The sequence below is a fragment of the Mobula birostris genome, chromosome 8 (genome assembly GCF_030028105.1).
Source record: "Mobula birostris isolate sMobBir1 chromosome 8, sMobBir1.hap1, whole genome shotgun sequence".
Classification (NCBI taxonomy): Eukaryota; Metazoa; Chordata; class Chondrichthyes; order Myliobatiformes; family Myliobatidae; genus Mobula; species Mobula birostris.
Genome location: NC_092377.1, coordinates 126,849,037 through 126,865,380, shown reverse-complemented (window position 1 = coordinate 126,865,380; position 16,344 = coordinate 126,849,037). Strand labels below are relative to the sequence as shown.

Sequence of the window (16,344 nt, the reverse complement as noted above, 5' to 3'; positions counted from 1 at the left end):
TCCCTAGTGAAGACAGATCCAAAGTACCTATTCAGCTCGTCTGCCATTTCCTTGTTCCCCATAATAATTTCACCCATTTCTGTCTTCAAGGGCCCAACTTTGGTCTTAACTAATTTTTTCCTCTTCACATTGTGACAACAGACCATATTATCAGAAGATTGATGCCAATAAGAGGACAATGGGGGAACATTCAAAATGCTAATAAGAGAGAGATGAGAGAGATAACTGAAAGGAGACACAGTTCCGAGTATTGTCAGAGACCGGTTGCTTTGAACCCGAACTGTTTGAAGTTTGATGGACAGGCAATACCCCAGCAGGGGGATAAAAGGAACAGGTTCGCTAAGGCAAGACATACATGACACCACGAGGTAACGAGACCCTGGAAGCGGTGTGCCCCCACAAGTTGGTGAGAGTTTTGGAGGTCTGCTCGCGGGACCAGCCATAGACGCACAGGGTGGAAAGGTGCGGTCGGGCAGGAACCTGGTGTGTGTGTCCGCCCTTGCCTGGGTGCCGGGTTCACCGCAGAAGAACGATCGTATCTGGAATGGAGGGGTCACAGTTGGTGACCTCAGAAGACATTACAAAGGGCTCGCCCGAAAGCTAACTGCGAGGAATATCGAAGGTCTGTTTGGAATCCAATTTGCATATTCATTCGTTCTCTCTCTCTCTCCCCAACGGAACAACAGCGATTACTGCGAACTGGACTAAATTGAACTGAACTCTGTGTCACTTGAGACTGATCATTTTACCCCTAGATTGCGATAGAGCTTGATTGATCCTATTATCCTAGTTCTGTGTACATGTGTGTTTATTCATTGCTAACCTGTTGCATTTATATCCTTACTATTAGAGTACTGTGTTGCTTATTTCTTTAATGAAACTTTCTTAGTTCCAGTAATCCAGACTCCAACTAAGTGGTCCATTTTTGCTGGTTTGGCAACCCAGTTACGGGGTACGTAACAACATACCTAAAGAAGCTTTTACTATCTTCCTTTATATTTTTGGCTAGCTTACCTTTGTACCTCATCTTTTCCCCCCATATTGCCTTTTAAGTTATCTTCTGTTGCTCCTTAAAAGTCTCCCAATTCTCTGGCTTCCCGCTCATCCTTGCTATGTTATACTTCCTCTCTTTTATTTTTATACTGTCCTTGACTTCCCTTGTCATCCACGGTCGCCCCTTACTCCCCTTAGAACCTTTTTCCTCTTTGGAATGATCTGATCCTGCACCTTCTGTATTATCCCAGAAACACTTGCCATTGTTGTTCCACTGTCATCCCTGCTAGGGTATCTTTCCAGTCAACTTTTGCCAGCTCCTTAGTCCCCTTTGTTCAACTGTAATACTGACACTCCAATATTCCCTTCTCCCTCTCAGATTGTAGATTAAAACTTCTCATATTAAGGTCACTACCTCCTAATGGCTCCTTTACCTCGAGTTCCCTTATCAAATCTGGCTCATTAAACAACACTAAATCCAGAATTGCCTCCTCCCTGAGCACCCGTCGGATCCCATGCGGTGACGGGGAGAACATACATCTCCTTACAGACGGTGGTGGGAATAGAACCTGGGTCGCTGGCTCTGTAATAGTGACCTGCTACCCGTTATGCTACTGTGCTGTCCATGATGAGTGAGTGTCCTCAGTCTCCGGTACCTCCTCCCTCACAGCAGCAATGAGAAGAGGGCGTGGTGAGCAAAGCGACTTAAACCATAAGACAGAGGAACCAATTCGGCCACTTGGTCCATCACGTCTGCTCCGCCATTTGATGGTGGTTGATCCATTTCCCTCTCAACTCCATTTACTTGCCTTCTTCCCATAACCTTTCATACCCTGACTTATCAATAATCTATGAATCTCCGCCTTAAATGCACCCTGACCTCTACAGCCACCTGTGGCAATAAATTCCACAGATTCATCACCCCATGGCTAAAGAAATTCCTCCAGACCTCCATTAAAAATGGGCAGCTAAGGGTGTGTCCTCTGGTCCCAGACTCCCTCACTGCAGGAACCATCCTCTCCACTTCCATTCTATCTGGGCCTTTCAACATTCGATAGAACTCAATGAGATGCTCCCTCATTCCTCTGAATTCCATTGAGTGCACTCCCAGAGCTGTCAAATGCCCCTCCTAAGATAAGCCTTTACTTACAGGGATAATTATCATGATCCATCTCCAATGTCAGCACATCTCAGATTTTTGAATTCTCTCCCCATTTAGAAAATAGTAATTTCTTTGCCCATTCTGTGAATCAGTGCAGGTCTTCTGCAGTCACCCTGCTTCCTCAGTTCTATCTGCATATCATTGATATCTTCATCTTCATATCACTGGCAAACTAGGGCACAAAATCACCAATTCCATCATCCAAATTATTGACTAGCCGGAGACTCTGGTTTCTAGACTTAGAACAGTACAGCACAGGAATAGGCACTTTGGCCCAAAATACTTCAAATTGATTGAACCAGTAATGAAACCCATAACTGAACGGATCCCTCCTGACTGCACATGGTCCAAATCCCTCCATTCTCTGCACAATCACATCGGTTTCTAAGAACTTCCTGAAGATCTTAATCATATTAGAAATCAGAATTGGTTTATTGTGTCATGTGTACCGAGATAGTGAAAAGCTTGTCTTGCAAACTGTTCATACAGATCAGATCACTACACAATAGAACAAGGTAAAATAACGACGGGAAGCAGTAAAACGTGTAACAGCAACAGTGAGAGTGCAGTGCAGGTAAATGATAAAGTGCAGGATCATAATGAGACCCAGACAATCTACTGCACTGAGGAACCACACAACAGTCTGAGAAGAGAAGGGCAGAAGCTGACTTTGAGTCTGGTGGTACGTCTGTCAGATTTCTGTGTCTCTGACTTATGAGAGGGGATGGAAAGAGACTGTCTGGGGTGGCTGGAATCTTTAACACAAGCGATTCAGCAGATACTGGAAATCCAGAGCAATTCTCACAGGATGCCGAAGGAAGTCAGCAAGTCAGGCGTCATCTGTAAATCATTACACCATCGAAGTTTCGGTACTTCCACAGGACTGAAAGGGAAGAGGAAAGAACTAAATGGTGGGGGGGAGAGGGAGAGGAGAACTAGACAGAAGGTGAGGGGTGAAGGCAGGTGTTTGGGAAAGGGAAAGGGCTGGGGAAGAGGGAATCTGTTGTGAATGGAGAATGGATCATGGGAGAAAGGGAAGAAAGGCACGTGGGCGAGGTGAGGGACAGATCAGGTGAAGAGGTAGAGACCAGAGAGGGGAATAGAGGAATCTGTCGTTTGTCTGTACAGCTGTAGAGCAGCCAGCATAATCAGTCCATGGATGGGAGGATGGTTTCTGTGATGTGTTGAGCTGTGTCTACAGATCACTACAGTTTCATGCGATCTTGCACAGAGCATCTACCGTACCAAATGTGAAGGGTACGTACAGGATGTTTTCAGTGTCTTAATAATACATTGGTAAGGGTCAACGGGGTAATTTCTTTTGCCTCCTGAGGAAGTAAAGGCTCCCATCACCACCACAACTTGGTTCATTGCTAAGTGCAGTCTTTCTAGTCCCATATGGCAGGTGTATTTTCTCTTCATACTTCATGGCTCATGGGAAGGTTGGCCCAGGAATAATGTTGTGGGGCGTCTACGCACAGTGAGATCTCACTATCCGCAGAGGACGGGAGGGTCACCCTCATCCCACTATCAACAGAAATCAGGACCCTTCCGACCCTGGGCACTCTCTCCTCTCCCACCTCCTGTCAGGCAGAATATACAAACATTTGAAATTCATCCCACCAGACTCAAGGACAACCACCTGTCCCACCAGCACCAAACCTCTCGGACCCAAGAAGATGAACTCGTGATCTGTGTCTTGGTACAAGTGACAATTGAAAGCCAGTTACCAATCCTCTGGAAACAGGCAGCAGACACAAGGTGCTTATTAAATTGCAAGGGGGGGTGGTATCTCTGATGGGGCAAAAACAGGGTGCCCATGGGGAGAAGATGCAAATGAGGTCACCAAGTGAATGGGAGCAGGTAGAGAGTGAGAACAGAGCCCCAGATTTACAAAGCCAGAAAGTCATAACGTAATTAAATCCAAAAGTCTGATGTCAAGCTAATTGTTGTTGTCTCCCAGATTGTCACAGCAGCTACACCTCAGGTATAAGTGTCACCAAAATAGCTTTTCTCAGCAGCAATACAGTACAGTAAGTTTGCATTCAGTAAGTTAGCTGCAGTTGTTGGTTACTGTAAATAAGGAGTCAGCCAATCATGTATCAGCAACTCAATGCATAAAGTTCTGCAGACTCGAGAGTTTGAGATGTTGTTCAGACCAGACATCAGAATGGGGAAGAATAAAGTGACTGCTGTGTGTAGTGTGCATGCTCGCATTTAAACAAAATAAACACAACAGCTATTATATACAATTTCTTGTTAATTTTACACACACAAGTTCTTCAGAGCAACACCGACAAAAATGCTGGGCAAATCAACAAGACAGGCAACATCAATGGAGGGGAATAAACAGTCAACATTGAAGGTTTCGCCCGGGATCCTTCATCAGGATATTAATTTTAGTTTGTAAACTTTGGAAACCTAACCTTCCAAACAGCAGGGACTCTGCAGAAGGACTTGGACAGATTGGGAGAATGGGCAGAGAAGTGGCAGATGGAATTTAGTGCATGGAGATGCATTTCCATGGACTTTGGTAGAAGGATAAAGGTGTAGACTATTTAATAAACAGGGAGAAAATTTAAAAATCAGGAGCCAAGGGGCTTAGGAGATCATGCAGGATTCCCTGAAGACTGCTTCTGTGTGTTGGAAGGCAAATGCAATGTTAGCATTCATTTTTCAGAGGACTAGAATATAAGAGCAAGGCTGTAATGCTGAGAATTTATAAGGCATTGGGGACATAAGACTGCACTTGGGGTATTGTGAGCAGTTTTGGGCCTCTTATCAAAGAAGAGATTTGCTGCCATTGAAAAGGTTCAGAAGAGGGTCACGATAATGAATTTGCAAACTAATGGGTTAAAGAATGAGGGGCATTGAATGGTTATGTTCCTGGACTTGCTGGAGTTTAGAGGAATGGAGGGGAGAGAGGAGGAATATTGAAAGGCCTACACAAGAGGGCACAGCCTCAGAAGAGAAAGGCATCCATTTGAAACAGAACTGAGAAGGGATTTCTGTAGCCAGAGTCTGTGGAATTCATTGCCATGGGTGGCTGTGGATGCCAGGTCATTGTGTATGTCTAAAGCAGAGGCTGATGCCTTCTTGGTTCAGGCATCAAAGGTTACAAGAGAAGGTGGGAGAATAGGTTCAGAGGGAAAACAAATCAGCCACGATGGGCCAAGAGGCCTAACACACCCCAATGCCTATGGGATCCAGGAGGAGACAGTGAACTGGATTTAGAACGGCTCAGTGGTAGGAAGCAGTGTGTGATAGTCGAGGGTTGGTTGTGGAACTGGGGGCCTGTGTCCAGTGGAATTCTATGGAGTTAGTGCTGGGTCCTTTGCTGTCTCTAAGTCATATAAATGATTTGGATGTGAAACAGGACACAAGTGATGGGAACTTTGCAGACGATAGCGAAACGGGTACTGTTTTGGGAGATCAGACAAGGGTTGAACTTGTACAATGAATGGTAGGGTCCCTGGGAAGTGCAATGGAATAGAGGGACCTCCAAGTACGAGTCGAGTTCACTGAGAGCGGAGTCACACGTAGACAGGGTGGGGAAGGAAAAGCTTGGCTCGCTGCTCTCCATTAGCCAGGGCGCTGAGTACAGGAGTTGGGAGGTTGAAATGCAGTTTACATATGACGTTGGTGAGGCCGCGGTTACCGTCCTGTGCAGTTTTGGTTCCTCTGTTCTCGGACAAATGACTCTTCCCCAATGGCGGGGGGGGGGGGGGGGGGGGGGGGGGGAGTGAAGAAAAGATCCCACAGGGGCGGAGATAAAGGAGACGCACGAATAGACACGCGAACCGTCAACAACGCCTTGTTCTGCATTGTTATTTAGAGATTTTAAGCCTTTGCACTGTACTGCTCAGCAAAGCAACAAATTTCACCTTTATAAAGAAACCTGATGCTGATCCACATGCAAAACTCTGCGTTTCCTACCTTCTCAGTTCCAGGGTAATTCACCCCCGGGGTCCCGCCTAATTCTGTCCACTCGTAATGCCGGCCTGGTCTGGCCTGGCCCAAGTCTACCTCCCGCTGCTCGCCACTGATCGTACGGTTCCCGGGTTCCTCCCTCTGAATGTTTCTCCAACCCACCCCCTCCGATTCCGGGGCATGTACCTGTAGTGGGATGATACTGTGCACTCGTCCCGCTTGACCGCAGCTAATGTCCGGGGACGGGTTTGGATCCAGCCCCTTTTTCCCTCGGCCGGGAGACATTTTCCACAGTTCCCGTTCCAACGCAGAGGGTGAGGCCGCTGTAATTCCGAGATGGGACAGCGGGTGGCGCTAGATCAAAACACCAGCTCTGCAGGCGGACAGGACTCGTCACAGGAGGACCCCCACAAGGGACGAGTCTGTGTCGGGGTCTCTGTCTCCGTCTCCATCTCCCATCTCCATACCTAACCCTAACTGGGGAACGAGTCTGTCTCTCACACACAGCAATCGTCCCCCACCCACTCCCCCTGCTACCCCTCATCAGTGGCCTGGAGGTAAAACACACCCAGCCGCTGAGCTCATCTACATGAGAAGTTGCCATAGAAAAGCGACATCCATCATCAAAGATCCTCACCATCCAGGCCATGCTCTTTGCTCACTGCTGCCATCAGGTAGAAGATACAGGAGCCCAAGGACTTGCACCACCAGGTTCAGGAAGCTACTACCCCCCAACCATCAGGCTGTTGAACAAAAGAGGATAGTTGCACTCATTTAAGGACCTGGTTTATTGTAACTTCATGCTCATTATCTATTGCTATTTATCTATATCCGCATTTCACAAAATCACAAGGCAAAGGAGCAGAAGTATGCCATTCGGCCCATCGAATCTGCTCCGCTACTCCTCCATGTCATGAGCTAAACTATTCTCCCATCTGGTTCCAATTTCTGGCTTTTTCCCCATATCCCTTGATACCCTGACTAATTAAATACCTTTCAATCTCCTCATTTAAACCCTCAATGATCGGCCTCCGCAGCTGTATGTGGCAACAAATTCCATAGATCCATGACCCTCTGGCTAAAAATATTCCTCATCTCTGTTTTAAATGGGTACCCTCTAACTCTAAGACTGTGGCCTCTTGTCCTGGACTCACCCACCAAGGGAAACAGCCTTTCCACATCTACTCTGTCCAACCCTTTCAACATTTGAAATGTTTCTATGAGATCCCCTCTCGTTCTTCTATACTCTAATGAATACAGTCCAAGAGCCGACAAACGCTCCTCATATGCATTTCCACAGTTTGTTTACAGCTGACAGTTCCTGATGTTTACAGTTACTGTTCTATAGATTTGCTAAGTATGCCCACAGAAAATGAATCTCAGGGATGCAGGTGTAACACCCTGGGAAAGGTTTCACTGCCAGTGTAATGGTTTGTCTGTAGCGGCAGGGTTTGGGTTATGACCAGAGATAACGGGGGCTTTGGAATGTGCGGTGTCCAATGAGGGGAGTGTTTTTCTTTCTTGTCTGCCAAAGAGTGACGTATTCACAGGCTTTTGTTCAGCAGAAGATGGAAAGGGAAGATGCCAGGATGGAGAGGTCATTGACTGCAGGACTGAGTGGATGTGGAATGGGGTCGGGAGTTGACGATTCCAGGGGAAATCAATGGAGAATGGATGAGAATATCGTGAGCTCCAATGTGCACATTAGACTGTTTCATTAAAATGGGCCCTTTTACTTTTTGTTGCCTTTATTAACTCTAAAGTCAAATTCAGAATTATAAAGCTATAATTGCATATGGTGGTACTACTTGTTATTTCGTGGTCCTGATTTGTAACAGGGGAAAACATGCAGCATCCACACAAACGAGATTTCACAAGTTTGGCGGGCCGGAGAGTGTGTTCCCCTGGACTAACGCCGCCTGCCGAACCTGAGGGTTACACTTGTATGTTCTCTGATAATAAATTTACTTTGAACTTTGTTTTACAGATGTGGAGTGTCCTGAACAGGGGACCATGGTAGACCAGGTGTCTAACTTGCCACTGATGAATTCTTGGAAGCCAGTATCCACCAGGATGGAGGGATGGGGTAGAAGAAAGATGCTGAACTCCACGAGTGTGGCTGGGCAGACAGTAACTCAAGGTGAGGTTTCACTTTCTGTGCATGGGGACTGAAGTTGAGTTGCTGGAGTCCATTCAGAGTTGAAGGGGGAGTGGTTAAATGGCCCTCAGCAGTCTCCCAACCTCCTTCCCTGGATCCCAGCCCTTCTCCCGCTCCATTCTCCTATAGCTGTGCTGTGGGAGGCAGCATTAGACCAGAAAATGTAGGAGCACAAACAGGCCATTTGGCCAATCGAATCTGCTGTTCTATTCGGTCATGGCTGCTTTTTTCTCAACCCCATTCTCCTGCCTTCCTCTGGTAATCCTTAACATCCTCACAAACCCCTATCAGTCTCTGCTTTAAACATTTAAATGTCTTGGCCTCTCAGCCAGTAAATTGAGCTTCGCCATGCCCTGGCTGAAGAAATTCCTACTTGTCTCAGTTCCAAAATGACTTCCCTGAAGTTGAGAATCCCTGCCTTAAGACAAGTTGGCAAACACCTACTTGGGTTAGTCACAATCATTCCTCCCACATTCACATCACACCTCACATCAGTTGTTACCACATCACACATGAAGTTAACCCTGTGGCTAACCACAAGTCACACACTTCAATCAGAAAAGTATCCTCCCAGCACAACCCTCTTTGTCTGCAATCATCAGCCAATTAGATCCAATTATCGAATTCAACTTGGACACCGAGTGCTTTCTGGACCTGCTCCGCACCCCACCCCCCCACCGCAACCCCCACCACAACCCAATCAAAGACCTTACCAAAGTGTAACTGAATAAATTCTGCCTCATTGTCCTGGTCAATGTATCTTAGTTACCACCTCATTAAAAACTCAGGCAAGTTGGGGGGGGCGGGGGTGGTGATAGGAAATGTGTCTGTTACCAGCTCTATTACAAAAATTAACACTCAATAATAATACAGGTCCACAATCGCTTATCCGAAATCCTTGGGGCCAGTTGCATTTTGGAATTGGAATTCAGAATTTTTAGGATTTCAGACCCCCCCCCCCACGATACCCAAAAACACGTACGCTCAAGTCCCTGATTTAACCTGTTATTTAGTGCGGAGGACTTTAGGACCTGGCGGTGCACCTAACCTACGCACATCCTCCCAAGTAAATCATCTCTAGATTACTTATAATACCAAATACAATGTAAATGCTATGTAAATAATTGTTATACTATATTGTTTAGGGAATAATGAAAAGAAGAAATTTTATTTCCAGCAAAGATATTCAATAAAACATAAAGATATACAGCTTCAAACGAACCGAATCAAACACATGGTAAGTGACTTATTGGAATAAATGTAGACTATCACTGTCACTGTCACTATAAAACTTCAGTAACTTGTCTTTCTGTTCATTTAGATCATATACAGTGGTAGTTCCGACACTATTTTCTTCAGTAAAACGCAGCACAGACATCCACGATCAAGCTTCTGCAGTAACTCCACTTTCTGCGTTATTGATAAAGATAGATACTTCCTTCTCTTTTTCTCAATGTTACCCATAGGGGTATCTGCAGCTCATTTTGACATTTTCACAGTGAAATTAAACACAAAGTCAACACAGAACACAAAATATCAGCGAACACGTGTAACCAGTACGAGCGCTGAGCCACAACTGACGTCTGGAGGCCTCTGCGAGTGCTGCTACGTCACACCTGAGTGACGTCAGCTGTTGGCAAAAAAACTTGCGTTTTCGGAACCTTTTGGATTTCAGAATTTCGGATTCAGGAATGTGCACTTGTACTAATAATGACTAGTTGGGTACAGAGAACTACGTATTTCCTCACAATTAACTTTATTGTCTCGACTAACAAGCACATGGCTTGCTAGCCCCATATCCAACCCTTCTCCTTCCGTCGCTGGGTTAGGGATCGTCCATGGTGGAGTTAGATTCATCTGTTCTATATTTCTATTCCGGGCCTGGCGTGCAGTAATCCAGAGATGAATACCTTCAAAGTCCTGGTTTTCAGCCTCTTTCCAAACTCCCTAAGCTCACCGTGCACAGCCTCTTTCCCCCTTTCTCCCGAGGTCATTGTGCAGTTCCCCCTGCTCCTTGAGAATATTCTGCAGCTGCTCTGGGACGTCCTCGACCCTGGCACCTGGGCGGCAACACCATCCCATTGTCCCTTTCTCGGCCTCAGAATATCCTGTTTGTCCCCATTGACTATTGGGTCTCCCATCTCTGTCTAACTTTGCCCTTCAGATTAACATAAAGGTTAAAGATTAACTTTATTTCTCATTGGTACATCGGAACACCAAACATGCAGTGAAATGCTTTGTTTGCATAAAACGACCAAGGATGTGCTGAGGACAGCCCACAAGTGTCGCCATGCTTCTGCACCAACACAGCCTGCCGACTCCTCACTGACACTCGCTCATTGGTCTCTAGAACGTGGGAGGAAACTGGTCCCTTGTCCCGACCCATCAGGAGCTGCACCTGGCCCAGAGGTTCCCTGACCTTCCACATCTCGCAGCAGGGTCTGCATTGTAGTTGGATCTAGTGATATTGTGACCCAGAGGTTCTTCAAAAGTCAAGAATGAGGCCATAAGGCCAGTGTAGGTAAGAGCAGAATTGGCCAACACAGAGCCCATCGAGTATTCTCTACCGTTCCATCATGGCTGATTTATTATCCCTCGCAACTCTGCTTTCCTGCCTTATCCCCATAACCATTGACTAATCAAAATCCCTCAACCTCTGCTTTTAAACATAACTAGTTACTGTCCCACTACTGGAAACATCCTGTCCACATCCACTCTATGCAGGCCTTTCAATATTCAATAGTTTTCAATAAGATTCCCCCTTCATTTTAGACTCCAGTGAGTACAGATCCAGAGCCATCAAACGCTCCTCATGCATTAACTTTTATTCCCAGGGTCATTTTCGTGAACCTCTGGACCTTCTCGGTACTATAGCAGTTGATTAGATGTCCATAACAAACATTCTAGCTAAGTATACAAACAGCTGTACCACAGTTGCTGAAAATTCAATGAACAGTTACTCAGACAGGTAATTATATACCGCAAATGTTATAAGCAAGTGCAGGAAAGTCAAACTACAGGAAAAAGAACAATGTTTCACTCCAACCTGGCTCTACCATGCGCCTGTACTGAAACATTGTGTAAGGCTCATCAATAAAATAAAACATTATCAAACTGTTCTTACCTGCACCTTCTCACTGCTCTCACTCCACACAGCTGGGCCACTTACTCAGCTTCTTCACGCCAAAGCCTCCAGACCCGAAACCTCAGCTCCCCACTCCTACAATGGCCACTTCAGAATAGCCGGTCTACTCGACCCCAACTTGTTCTATTAGCTGCTGTTTCATTACCTTATAACGCAATCACTATTAACTACCAGTTTGCAAATGTGTCTCCTTTAGGGTCACCTGAGGTAAAACCCGCCAGCAAGTGCTTTTGCTCATCGCACCCTCTTCTCATTCCTGCCAGCAGGGAGGAGGTACAGGAGTCTGAGGATGCACATTCAACATTGTTGGATTGGCTGCTTCCATTCCACCATCAGATTTCTCAATTGTCCAAATCTGATATATTTTGCTCAATACATTTATTTTTATGTATTTCTTATTGTAACTTTTTCATTCCATTCAAAATGACAGTTTTCATTATATATATATTTATATATTTATATTATCATTGATAATAAACAATGTTATGGCGTGGCCAAGTGGCTAAGGTGTTGGTCTAGTGATATTAAGGTCGCTAGTTCGAGCATTCGCTGAGGCGGTGTGATGTGTGTTGTGTCCTTGAGCAAGGCACCTAACCACACATTACTCTGCGATGACACGGGTGCCAAGCTGTATCGGCCTAGGCCCGTCCCTTGGACAACATCGGTGGCATGGAGCGGGGAGACTTGCAGCATGGGTAACTGCTGGTCTTCCATACAACCTTGCCCAGGCCTCAGTCAACACCGAAATCAATGGACAGCTGAAGAAGCAGAACATAATAAACCTGATCTGATTCTGAACTTGCAAAAATGTCATGATGTTCATCTTGTAGTGAGTTACCTATAGGTCTGTCTGATCTACAAAAATTCTGAGCACCAAAAAAGGTCTGGCTTATTGTCCCCAAACCAACACCTCACATTTGTCTGAGCTAAACTCCATCTGCCATTCCTTGGCCCAGTTCCCCAGTAGATCTGGAGCTCATTATAACCTGCGATAACTCTCATCACTGTCCACTGCACCAACTTTGATGACAGCTGTAAATTTACTTGCTATCCATGGCACCTACAGGGCATTCCCATCCAACCGGCAATCATTGATAAGGGTGACAAGCAACAGCTGACCCCCGCACCAATCCCTGCAGTACACCACTGGTCACAGGCCTCTCTTCTGTAATAGAAGCCTGGATAGGAAATGTTTTGGGTCAAGACCCTTCATCCAGCCTGAAAGATTTGATTTGACACAAAACCATGTGTTTCACTGCATGTTTTCATGACAAATGAAGCTAACCATCAATCGTTAGATAAAGGGGTGAAGCAGAGTAAAGGGTGATGGGAAGGGGGTGAGGCAAGCAACAGGTGGACCCAGGTGCTGAGAGGGAGTGATAGACAGATGAAGGAAGGGATAATGGAAACAGTGAAAGAAGGGTATGATGGGATCGTGTGAAGGGAGCTTCAACTGGTGTCTCATCCCAGAAACGTGTGATGGGGTAGTATGCAGGGAACTCCATGCTGTGTCTGACCCTGGGAGTGTTGATGGGATAGTGTAGAGGGAAGCTTCACTTTGTGTCTGACGCTGGGAGTGTGTGATATCTCAATGCCTTTCCAATTGTGTCTGATTGTTTAAAAGTAAGCCTTAGCCGCTCAGAACCTCTTTAAGACTTATCCTCACTTTGAAGCTCTGCTTGAACTTTCTTACCTCCACCTAACGTCATATCCTATCTGGTCATAACATAAATGTTATAGAGATAAATAGCAAATTAAAACAGTGAATGTGGATTTCCTGCATCTGATCTTTGCAGCAGTGAGTTAAGTCGGCTGGGTGACTGGGCAGCAGGAGCAGGAAACAGCTCATGGACTTCAGGAAGGAGAAGTCAGGACAGCACATTCCCTGAAGGGTCAGTGGGGAACATGTGGGCAGTTCCTGGGTGTCAACATCTTCAGAGGATCTGCCCTGGGCCCAGCACATATATACAACTGTGAAGAAGACACACTGAGGTCTCTACTTTCCTGTAAGTTTACGGATACTTGCCTGCCATTTGAAGACTGAAAACTTCCAAAAGATGTGTTGTGGAAAACATTCTGACTGGTTGCATGTGCAGAGCAACACAAAAATCTACAGAGTGGTGGGATGAGCCAGACTATCATGGGTACAACTGTTCCTGCCATTGAGAACATCTAAAAGAGGCAATGTCTGCAGAAGGCAATATCCATCATCAGGAACCCCCACCATCAGCACAATACACTCTTCTCAATGCCACTGTCGCACAGGAGGTAGAGGAGTGCCCCAGACAGATGACAATGGTAGACCGGGTAGACAGGAGGAAGGGGACGGAGAGAGTGAACAACAGCTGCTTCCCAACTGTCATTGGGCACTTAACCACCACCTGCCCGCGCCCCCCCCCAAACCTCTGACACAAGATATTCTGCAGATGATGGAAATCCGGAGCAATACTCATAATAATGGTCCTGATGAAAGGTCTTGGCCTGAAATGGAAACTGTTTGATCATTTCCATAGATGCAGACTGATCTGCAGAGTTCCTCCAGCATTTTGTGTGGAAAAACCCTGGCACAACCTCCAGATCACTTCCCCAACACAGACCTCTGGATTGTCTCTCTGACATGAACCTCTGGATTATATCCCCAACATGACCTCCAGATCATCTCCCGAGATGAGCTGCAGGTTATCTCTCTGACTTAACCTCCAGTTCACCTCCCCAACACGACCTCTGGATCATCTCGCCGAGATGGACCTCCAAATCATCTCCCTTGTAATAACCGTAGGTTCTCCGAGTCCTCCAGCGTCGGAGCCAGGAAGGACAGAGCTGTGTGCAGTCTGGATGTCATCTGCGCTGGAACCTCGTCAAGCCAACACAGTGTGAGGGATGGGAGTTCATAAGGGTGCCTGTGCACAGGGACAGCAGTGATCTGGTAAAGCAATCAGTGCTGCAGAGTATGTACACCCACTGTGGGCCATGGTGCCTCAGTAGACACCCCCGGACATCCCACCAATTCACCCAATCTATCACCGCTGCACCCAAAACTGGAGCTTGTTCAACACCCAGCCACCATGGTCCATCCACTCACCCTCTTCCCTCACCATCTCACTCACTGTGTTGCTCTCCCTGCCCTGTCTCTCTCTCTTTCACTCTCTAATCATCTGTCTTTCTCTCTCCGATTCCCCTTCCATCCCTCTCATTCACCCTTCCTGGTTATTCCTCACTCTCGACAATAAAAAGTGACTTGACTTGACTTGACTTGAAAACTTCTACAGATGTACTGTGGAGAGCATTCTGACAGGCTGTATCACTCTTCAGTATGGGGAGAGAGGTCTGCTGCACAGCACCGAAAGAAGCTGCAATTAAATTAGTCAGCTCCACTTTGGGTACTAGCCTCCGTAGCATCCAAGACATCCGCAAGGAGCGGTGCCTCAGAAAGGTGGCGTCTATCTTAATGACCCCCACCACCCAGGACATGCCCTGTTCCTGTTGTTACCATCGGGAAGGAGGTACAGAAGCCTGAAGGCACACACTCAGCTTCCCCCATCTCTATACAATTCATAAATGGACATTTAATCGAGGAACACTACCTCAGTTTTTAAATAGATAACGACTTTTGCACAATCTTTAATCTATTCAATACACATCCATATATACTTACTGTCACTGATTTACTTTTTTAAAAAAAATTCTATATTATCATTTATTGCATTTACTGCTGCTGCTAAGTTAACAAATTTCACGACACACGTCGGCCATGATAAACCTGATTCTGAATTTGATTCCGACCTGGAGAGCCTCCTTAGCCGCGAACTCGTCCTGTCATCTGCGCTCCCGCTGCGCCCGGGGCACCTGATTGACATCTGCCCGCTGACAGGCTGGCGTGTTTGCTGTTTACTTGTTACTCCAGTCTGTGGGAAACTTTGCAGACTCTCGAGAGTTAATCACAAGAGATAAGTTCATTTAATTTCCTTGTGTTTCTACGTCTCCATTTACTGTTACACAAACAGTGGATAGGACACCGTTCGCAGTGAGATTGTCAGCTGTTAGTTTGTAGGGTATTTAATTTTGAAAGTAATGAACATGAACTCTCTGTTACCACCGCATTCCACGCCACATAGGAACTGCTTTCCTCGGCGTCTCCAGGGAAAACAGGTAAGTAATACATTTGATTTTTGATTGTGTTGTTCGGGCAAGCCTTTGCCCATAATTGCTTCACCTTCCACGATGCCCTCGCCTTTCAGGTCTCCTCCGGTCCATCCTGCGGCCCCCGCGACGGAGGAGGTCCCAGACACTCCCTCAAGTACTCTTTATCCATAGGTGTTGCCTGGCCTGCTGAGTTCCTCCAGCATTGTGTGTGTGTTACTTCCTCAAGCGACCCAGCTCTCTCCGCGAGGGGCGGTTCCCGAGCGACCCCGCTGCCCTGCAGTTGTAGCGACCATCCCTGCAGGTTCCCCACCGTGACCTCACAGAGATACTGGAATGCAGGACAGGAGGCAAAGATCTGGCAGAATCTCTGGAGGGAAATGGACAGTCGGCGTATTGGACCAACACCCTGTATTAAGACTCGAAATGAAGGGGAAGGGCGCAGAATAAGACAGTGAAGGGAGGGGGAGGAGAACCGCTCGCAGGCGACAGGTGCTCGACCCGGTGAAGGAGGGGAACATAGGTAGCAGGTGGAGTGGTGGGAATAATGAGAGAAATCTATAACAGGCAAAAGCTGGAGAATAAGGAATACAGCACCAGAGGGGACAGTAGTGGGCCATGGAAGAAAAGGAAGGAGGAAGGGAGCAAGATGGAGGGGGTGGGAACAGGAAACCAAAGGTGAGAGGGTGAATAGATTGAGGGGAAGGCCAAACGTGGGAGAGGGAACTAAGGGGATTTACTACCAGAAGTTAGATCAATCAATGTTAATGTCATCAGACTGGACAGAATTGGTGCTCATATTGAGGCATTGGAGGA

General features: G+C 46.5%; 1 long non-coding RNA gene across 7 annotated transcripts in view; it reads right to left on the bottom strand.

Moving 5' to 3' along the window:
• Positions 1–6,405, bottom strand: part of LOC140201674 (uncharacterized) — an 85,892-nt gene extending 79,487 nt beyond the window's left edge. For 6 of the 7 annotated variants that reach the window (XR_011886934.1, XR_011886931.1, XR_011886929.1 and 3 more), the window contains exon 1: positions 6,272–6,405. This is a non-coding gene — a long non-coding RNA (uncharacterized lncRNA). The other variant, XR_011886935.1, reaches the window with a different exon arrangement.
• Positions 6,406–16,344: the final 9,939 nt, after the last annotated feature.